This window comes from Rhea americana, unplaced genomic scaffold, assembly GCF_003343005.1.
Source record: "Rhea americana isolate MKP2758 unplaced genomic scaffold, rheAme1 scaffold_69, whole genome shotgun sequence".
Taxonomy (NCBI): domain Eukaryota; kingdom Metazoa; phylum Chordata; class Aves; order Rheiformes; family Rheidae; genus Rhea; species Rhea americana.
In genome coordinates this window covers 137,468-147,076 of record NW_028186856.1, presented here as the reverse complement: position 1 = coordinate 147,076, position 9,609 = coordinate 137,468, and positions in this window count along the sequence as shown.

Genomic DNA, 9,609 nt, shown 5'->3' with positions numbered 1-9,609 from the left:
GTACTTTCTGCAGATTTTTTTCTGGCACTCATGTGAAGGATCTCAGCAGCTAGTTTTGAATCCAATTCCAAGCATGAAAAGAAGGCAGAATTGAATATTGAGTGCGTGATGGAATATGTTCTGGCCCCTGGGGAAGAAGGAATATTTCTCTGGTTAGGAATAACTTCAGTAGGATACTATGAGAACAGTTTTGCCATAGYATTTTTGTCTGGAGTTGGTCTTTTGTCCCCTGTGTTGTCAAACGATGCTACATCTCATGAGTATTTGGTACCTTTAAGAACCAGGAACAAAAGAAAATTTCAATTATAGTAAAGATTAATTTTCTACTTAGCTCTGTTACAGCTTTCAGTTTTCTTTCACAACAGAAATCAGCAACTTTGCATACTGGAAATGCCTTATCTTATTATGGGCTTATGGTTATATTTTGAGAACAACTTATTCGTTAGTGATAAATGTAAGTGAATTAACTAAAACAGAAGAATATCTCCTGTTACTCAATGGGGTCAAACAATAAAAAGGCTTCATTCCCATCACTAGTCTATTTCAGAAATGATGTATCTGTTTGCTGGCTGAGGCCATGAGGATTTCAGAGTATAAGATACAGAGAGTTTATAAATATAGATAATATTTACTATTGGGTCAGCCGATACAGTTGGAAAAAGAAARAAASAAACAAACAAACAAACAAGCCATGTCTGGAAACACGTCTTTTTTTTTCCAACAATATTGGCTGATGTACTAGAAGATATTACTTCTAAATACTATGTAATGAAATATTTTATCTGTTAGTAGGACTGGTAATCATGGGGTTTCTATCTCATATTTTTTTTTGTAAGAGCTTATAATAACTTGCAATAGACAAGAAAAACCAGGAAAGAGACACTGGAAGAAAATTAACTCATCCTCTAATAGGCAATGGTAGTTTAATCTAAAACTCTGAAGTTAATTTCAGTTTCCCATCTACTATATCAGCCCTTTAAATCAGAAAMCAGAAAATCCTGAGATTTTTTACCTACCATTCCATCATGCAAGTCAATGAATTGTTATTGGGATCTATTTTATCAATAACACAAATATAAATTCAACTAATGCTTGAAGAACAAGGGTAACCTGTACTTACTTTAAGAAATAAAGAGTCACACGTTTATGTACCWTTTAAATTATCCTTAAATCACTGTAAAACTGTCAAACAATTTTATGTATCATTGCATATTAATAGTGTGCTAAGTGAGTGCCAATTTTTTTAGCTTGATGTGCATTTATATATTTTACATATTGTGTGAATTAAGGAACTGTTGGACAGTCTTCTAAATATGTATGTCTTCACCTCTCTCTGGCAAAGTTGTGAAGATCAGGGTCTGTCCTTTTGCAGTCTCACCTTTTTCAGATGAGGTGGCTCTGCTGCCTTCAGATGTTTTCTTAAAGGCAAGAAGCAGATAAAATCTGGCCCTGTTTTTTTTTACCTAGAGATCGAGGAACTTTGCCGCTTTCCCTGCTGGTTAATGAATTCAGATGCATCAGACAGGAACAGGAGTGAATGTCACACTCTAGTCTAAGAAAACACCTTACTGGCAGCACCCCCTTGCAAGCACTTACTTATAACTCATCTGATTCCAATGTCAGTATTTATGATGATCTGTAAGGGTATGAAGTTGTGGAGAAAGGGGATCATTTAGAGAATTTAAGCCTAAACCAGGCAGAGCTTTAGGCTTCACCTCTGATCAAGAAAAAACAAATAAATTCCTTGTTCTTCCTCCTCTCCAGAGTTACACTTGGAGGGGAGCTGTGTGTTCTCTCTCCTTGCATGCAGAAGGTGGCCCAGCTGCCTTCCCTAATTATCCCTGTTTGCCTGAGATGGGTTCCCCAGAAATATGATGGGTGTTCTGAGGGAAGCAGAGGGTCAGAAAGTCCAGGCTCCCCGCTCCCCCAGGTACTGGGCCTCCAGTGAGAAGAAAGAAAAAGCTGTTCTGTATTTGTGTATCCATAGGTTCAGTGTCCACTTCAGTTTGCAGGGGTATCACCCCGTGGATATCCAGAGACATGTTACCTCAGCATGGGCAGTCTTAGCCTATTGCTTGGCTACAGAATGGTACCTCATTTTTTCTGAAAGAAATAAAACACAACTAAAAGAGTGAGAGGATTTCTTCTGAAGCCTACAAACACAGAGTTGATATCAGGTGTTGAAACCAGGCCCAAACCACCCTCTTTAGGTACCAAGAGGACAGGCTGGTCTTCCTGTGTTCCTTATAACAGTGGAGAAAAGATTAACATAGATGCTAATGAGGCATCTCATTAGGATCCTATTAAATTGCTATATGGAGAAATGTCCCCTCTGCCCCTTYCCCCCTTGGTTAAAAAGGTACAATAAGAATACTACCTAGATTGCAATAAAGTAAGCATAGTAGCTGGAGTTTGACGATGGAAATACATTATCTCCAGGATGGACTTTGTTCAGAAGATTTCAGTAGCTGCAGTGCACAGAATATTCAATTCTCTCACCTCAGCCAAGTTGGACTGTCAGGTGGATCCCAAGGATGGGATAGCACTGCTAGATTCACCTTCTTCACCTTTTTTCTAAGTAATTCCTATTCTTCTGCTTAAATCAGAGTTCCCTGAAACTTGCTGTCCAGAGACTCAATGACCAGAATTTCTTATGCACACTGCAAGAAAGAGGAATTTTCTTTCCTTCTCCTGAAAGGCTGGACAGTTTCTGCCTAATTCCAATAACATTTGCTTTGTTCTGTGTAGCTATGCATGTGGTTGCATGTGTGGAAGCTAAACATTAGTGATTTAGTTGTACTAAATTAATCTGAAATACAAGCAAGAGATGATTTTTTTTTACATCATCATCTAGTCCTGGGTAATATTAGCAGCAAAACAAGTGTAATTCAGGGATAAAAACCACCTTGTGGAAAATTGCATATCTCACTAAAAATCAACACTATGCAACTTTGAAAAAGAAAAAAAAATATTTAGGTATTTAGCTCTCTGGTTCACCTTCTTCATCCAAGGGATTTTATAGCCTGAGACTGTGTTTCTTTTCATGTCYTATTTAAGCTTCCCTCCCCTGTCTCAGGTCTGCCTCTTAGAATGGCTTGATACTATTGTATAGAGCAGATGAGGGTCATTTATCTCATTTCTCCCTTCCTCAAACCCTTACACAGGGACTCTTACTGCCTTGCAGCTGCCCTCAAAAGCTCTCCAGCTGCATGCTGCTTAGTGCAAAGTTCAGTTTTTGCTTCAAAGGCAAACATGTATTTCTCTTTGGGTATATCCATGGTGGAATTCATCTGTCGTTAAGACATGAGATGTAGAAGATTCAAAACTTTCCACCAGTTTTTTGGTGTGCCCACACAAATAACAAAGAGAAGAAAGATAGTATTTTGAATAGCTTGCTTCTATACATGGGCTACGTGCAATTAAATATTGACTTAATGAGAAATAGTGGTTCTGCTTAGAAACTTCATACCAGTTGAATTTTGTTGGTGCAAAAAGTATGAATAAATAAAGAAGTGAGGTTTAAATTGAAACYAAATATCCTGCTTTGGGATGTTGCCTTTAAGAACTGATTCTTTTAGCCAATGTGAATCAGAGGCTCTTCACCAATATTGCTGGAAACCTTCTGTCCTACAGCAGCAGAGGTTTTGGACCTATGTTGTTTGAACATTCATAAAAGAATGCCCAACGTTTAGGAAACACAAGAAGCTAGACAGCCACATGGTGCAACATCAGCCAGCTATTTGGTAGCAATTTCATCTGATTAAAGTATGTAAAGCAGTGGTCACAAAAACTATAAGGGAAGATAAAGCAGTTTTGTCCTGAAATTGCTCAATGAAGGCAAGGCTGACTGAACAGTAGCATTGGTTTTTAGTGACCTTTAATAAAGAAAAGGCAGTGTATCTGTCATTATGCAAATTCACAAACATCTGTTCCATGAAACCTTGTAATAATGTCTGAGGTTTGCATTGGATGAGAATAAAAACTGTTTTGACAATGACTTACAGAATACGCTTATATGAGCCAGACAGCTCCTCTTTCTAATCCAACTCTACCTCAAAAGAAGGGTGGGGGCAGATTTTCAGCTGGAGTAAATTGTCATGGCTCAATGGAATTGGTTTCTCAGAATTTCAGAGAATAATGTTGAAACCTAACAGGTAAATTAAGCCTACAACTGCATTATCAGAGCATTAGTATTTCATTAGTGACAATGGCAGCATGGCAGCAATGAATGGGGACACAATGTGAAGTGTTCATCACAGCTTCCTGTGCAATCCACAGAAGAGGCAGTGGATGTTGTTTTAATGAGAAGTCTGCCAGTGACTAACTGACATCTGCTTTAGATTAATAAAAAAAAGCAAGCAGTAATGACAGCAGCTATAAACAATAAGTGGCTGTCTCAGTTCTCTTTGATACTTAATAAACCTCAGCAAATACCTATTAAAACCTATTGATTTTTTGCAAGACTGATACCACCTCTGAATTTAAATGATAGATGAGATGATGTGCTGAGGGTTGGGTCTGCTGGGGACTTGTAAGCTCCAGTGGTGGTTGATAAAAATATTGTGAAGGTGGAGATCAGGAGCAGAGGGTGCAGCACCTCACATCATTCCTTTAGGATGAGCAGCCACAAGCTGCTATGCTGCTTGCTCCTCTGATGGGCCTAACTGGAGCATAGGGGAATTAGAGCAGAATTTCATCTTGCCAGCGTACGTCACGGACCCTTCTCAGCATCATAAGCTGCAGCCTCCTTTGTGTGTGCTCTGCCCTTGGCTGCAGAAGGAAGGAGATTGCTTATGACTACTCATGTCTATCATTGGCCCTTGCTAAAGGAGTAGAAGGAGAATAACCAGCTCCCTTTTGGGGTCCAGCTGAGTAGTACAGGATATAAACCATTATTTCTGATATACTTACTTTTAAATGTACTTTACTAAACTTTATAGCACAAAATTCTTTACAGAAAATAAAAAGACCCAGAGAATAAGGAAGACAGGCAGATTTTGCAAGGGCTCAGAATCTCATGGTGCAGCTTTAAGCCAATGAGACTTGTGCAATACTGTTGTCTTTGGGAAAATTACCCTTTACAACAACTGAAAGTCATTAGTGAATCTAGATGTACACCAGAGCTCTAGAATTATATTATTTCATCTGTTTTTTTTTTTTTTGTATTTTTGTTTGTTTGCTTGTTTATTTTAATGCTGGCCTGGTTTTAAGGGTGGGAATTTAGCTAGTTTGCTTATAGGAATTTAAATATTAGACATTTGGTCTAAAAAGGATACCTCTCATCCTCATAGACCCCATAGAAGTCTAACATAGCAAAGGGGAATTGGTTTCTGGATATGCCCATGTCTATTTTTTGATGATAGGTAACTGTCAATACTTAAGTAATTAGCTCACACTGGCCACATAACTTTCAGGTAGCTAAAAGCAGCTGAGACAAATTGTACCCCAAGAGCTTGTATCTTACCCCACTGGAAAAGGCCATACTAAATGATGAGATTTACTTTAACAACTAAATGTATGCAAGCTGCCTTAAATATGAAAAATAGGCAACTCATGCCTTTGTTGAATTATTTGTTATTTGGGGAGGGGGATGATGATGATGACAACAGTGCAACAGTCTTTATCTGTGGTCCCCATGCCAGAAGTCACAACCACAGCCAGCTGTGGCTGATGTGGGTGTTTGTAAGGGAAGATCTCTGCGTCCTCGCCTCTCGTTGCAATCCTTTTACTGTCTGAATGTTGCAATACAATAGGAGCATTTGCCTCACTGCTGCAATACTGAGATGCTGTCCTTAGTCTGGGGTGATCCTTCAAGGGCAGGATGGCCAGCAGTGATTCCTCCCATGAGGAGCTGCGCCAGAGCTTTTGGGAAATAGATGTATTTCAGACACACAGTTATGTTTGTTCCTGAGGGTAGCACATGAATAATGACTTATTTCTGGTAGTTGTCATCATGGGCTGGTACACATCCCATAGATACTTTTCCTGCACTTTGCAGGTTTGTGGGTGGGATGCTGCTAGTTTCTGTCTAGTTGTTTTCCAACGTCCTTCACGTAGTCCCTCGTGAATTATTTTTACCCATGGCAGCGATCTCAGCGCTGATTAAACTGAGAATCTTTGTATTTTTCACCCAGTGAATATCAAGGACTTCTCTCCTCTCCTCTTCTGCCCTGTCCTTTCCTATCCTTTCCTCTCTGCTCTGCCACTCTTGAACAACATTTCAGCTAAATCATAAAATAAACCTGCAGCCAAGTTTATAAGCTTCTATATTGTATTTTAGCAATTTAGTACTAAGGCAGTGGAAAAAGTCACAGATTAATGCCAATCAATCTTCAGTTTATTATAATTTTCTTCCTCATTTATATATTTTATATTTATTTTTTCTTCCTCTTCTACTCATATTTTGGGAATAAATTACACAACAGGCAAAAATATATCTATCAATGCATTATTCAATAAAGAATGGATCATTTGTTTTTAAACAGAATAGGCGTATAGCAGATGAATAGTTAAAACAGAAACTTGGTTTCTGCTAGAATCAAAACTTTTTCCACTCCTTAGAGTTCACACAGACATTTTACCCTTCAGAATTGGCATTGCTAATTCTAAGGTTGAAATAGTGACCTAGAGTATGACACAAAAACTAGCAAGAAGAGTTTGAAGAGTTTTTTTTTTTTTTTTTTTTTTTAATAAGGTATCATCAAAAGGTCAGAATTACATAAAGTGTGTTGCAAGTTTTTATGAAAAGGCTGTTTTTAATATGAAATTACCTTCTTGTGTTCCTAAATGCAGTTATAAACCAAATATAGAAATGTCTATTTGCTATGTTTTCCTTCTCTCTGTGTGAATCATCTTGCTTTGCAGGGTAGAACTGAAAAAGGAAAAATGCAAGTCAAAGTAACAAAAGCCAGAAGTCAGCTGTATCAAGTAGTATCTTCACATATTTTTTCAAAATTGAAAAATGTAATTCTCTGAAGAGCTTATAAAACAAAAATAATTTTCAAATTTTCAAGATGTTTTGTGTAATTGTTCTATTCTTCAACCAGCTCCACAATTAAGATGGTCAAGCTCACTCTTTAGAGAAATAACATGTTAATTGTACATTTCCTGTATTTTCTATTGCTTTCATTGTTAGTATTCTTGAAAAGTTAATAGGCACTCACATCATGAATATATGCCTGCAGCTTTAGCTTCATCTTAACATGTTATTACGTGATTATTATATAATGCATCAGAAATGACTTCTCGTTATTGTTTGTAATTATGATGATTAACTTGGCTTCCTTCTTCAAAGGTCTAATTCTGCATCTTTATTTTCTATCCCAAGAGAGCTTCATTCAAATCTGAGACATGCCAGAACCAGCCAGACAAATTATGTCATCAATGCATATTTTATTACTGGTTACATGACTCTGGTGGATCTGTCCATGCTACTGAAGTAAACAGTCTTGTTTGGTCAGGCTGTCTATGGATAGTGCATAACATATCCAGTTAACTAGTTTTTTTGGGAGGCAGAATGTAAGGAAACAGAGATCATTTATTTATGACATAATTCATATTTAAAGCCATCATTTATTTATACCGTTGATGCAGTTTTCTTGCTAGCGTCATATCACAGTTGACCATGCTTTCAAGTAACACAGGACCACATATATTCCACAAACAAAAACCCAGTCATCACAGACTGTTAGCGCAGTTTCCACTGTGCACTGCACAAACATACACATGCAGCAGAACATCTCAGCAAAATAATCCTTCATGTATGATTCACACTTCCAGTCTCTGCATGCTTTATGCACTGATGAATTACTCAGTTGTGCTGAGGTAATTGAGAATGAACTAAAAACCAAATTATGGCAAGCATGTGCTATAATATTATGATTCTACAGGACTGCCTTTTTAAATTATCTCGGAGACCTGATTCTGAAATATAATATATTCAGCCTCCATGATTCAGCCTCCGGTCCTCTGTGTGATATCTGAGGATGTTCATGGACTCATTTCAAAGGACGCAGTTTAGAAATCAAATTTTCTTTCTTTCTTTTTGTCTGAAATGGGCCTTGACATTTTAAAATCATTAAATACAATTTCTTTCAGATGCTCACAAAAGGTCACAAGGACTATGCGACTGCCCCTATTTCACTGTGCCCCTACAACTCCTGTCCACTTTAGCAGGAGTACTAAGTGCTCAAAGCATTCAAAATTGAGCCCCTAATGTACTAAGTGCATTAGTGATAGTTACAGCTCTGCTAGAATTTCCATTGCAAGGTCTGGATTACTAAGAGGAGCAGACTGTTTGGGATGCAGTTGACTTTAAAAAGGGTTTTAGTATTATGTTGAATCAGAGCCTGAGTAAACACTTGACATTTTCAGTATTCTTTTTTTTCCCCCCTGAAAATGCTGTTTTGTTTTTTTGGGGCTTTTAAAAAATACACTTTGGGTACAGTCTGAGGGAAATACCAACATGACAAAACAGGGTGTGGATGACTCACATGATGTGCATTCTTGCTGCACGTAGCATATTGTATGTATCAGCAGCTGCTTACAAGCCTCTCTTCAATTTCACACCAAAAGTAGCTGATGACAACCTAAGAGGAAAAGGAATAGCACTAGCAAACAGAGCAGCTGTGACACAAATACCTGTCTTTCATACACTGCATTATTGTCTGTTTGCCCATAAGAAGACAATTTTTCAAGTTACTCGAAAGAAAAGGTGCATCTGCTCGGAGAACTTAATCCAGAATGCACTAAACCTGCTAAATTTCATCAGTTTGGCTTAGAACTGGACCAAGCTTTATGGCTGCCTTGTCTTTCAGTGGGAAGAGGAGTAAGCCTTAAATCTCTTCTGCCAGGTCAGACTAGGGTCAGACAGAGCTTTTTAAGAAATTCTTGCTCCCCTTCTTTCAGCCTTTCATTCCTTCTGTTGCACTCCCTCCTCTCCGTCGTGCCAGTGAGCGTTTATGTAGCCGCCTGGGGAACCCCATCTTTCGCCCTGATCCAGCTCCCAGCACATCTGTGCAAGCAGCTGTGCTGCCACAACAGTGAGGTGGGATGGGGTACCTACACCAACACCCCCTCTGAAAAATATCTACACAGGACCACCGCCTAACTTTCAGTTCGATACTCCYTTGCCCCAGTGATAATATTACAGTAGTAAATAGCAGCCACTGAAATGATGTCAGTGTTGCTGCAGGAGAACAGCATATTTTATAACCAGAGCGATGTTGCCAATCTTGCTATTTCTCACAGCTCTCATTAACTGCTGACAATGCAAGCAGCAGATCCTGGATGTATGCACAAAACTGGTGCACTGAAGTGTTTATCTGTGTGCCACAGTTGTAGTGAGCTGCTCAAAAATAATACATGGGCATTCTGAAAGATTACAGATGCTAACATCCCTGAGAAAATCAGCTGATTTATTCAATGTATTCAGTTTATTTTTTCTATGTATCATACTGTTTCCTCCTTTCAAAAAGTGTCAGTATTCTGAAGTGGATTTGTTATCATCACATGTACGATTARCAAAGGATGTGGCTTGATGTTACATATATGGTCTACATTAAACCTTGCAAATCTTTGCATTTTGAAAACTGAAATGATACTACTGTT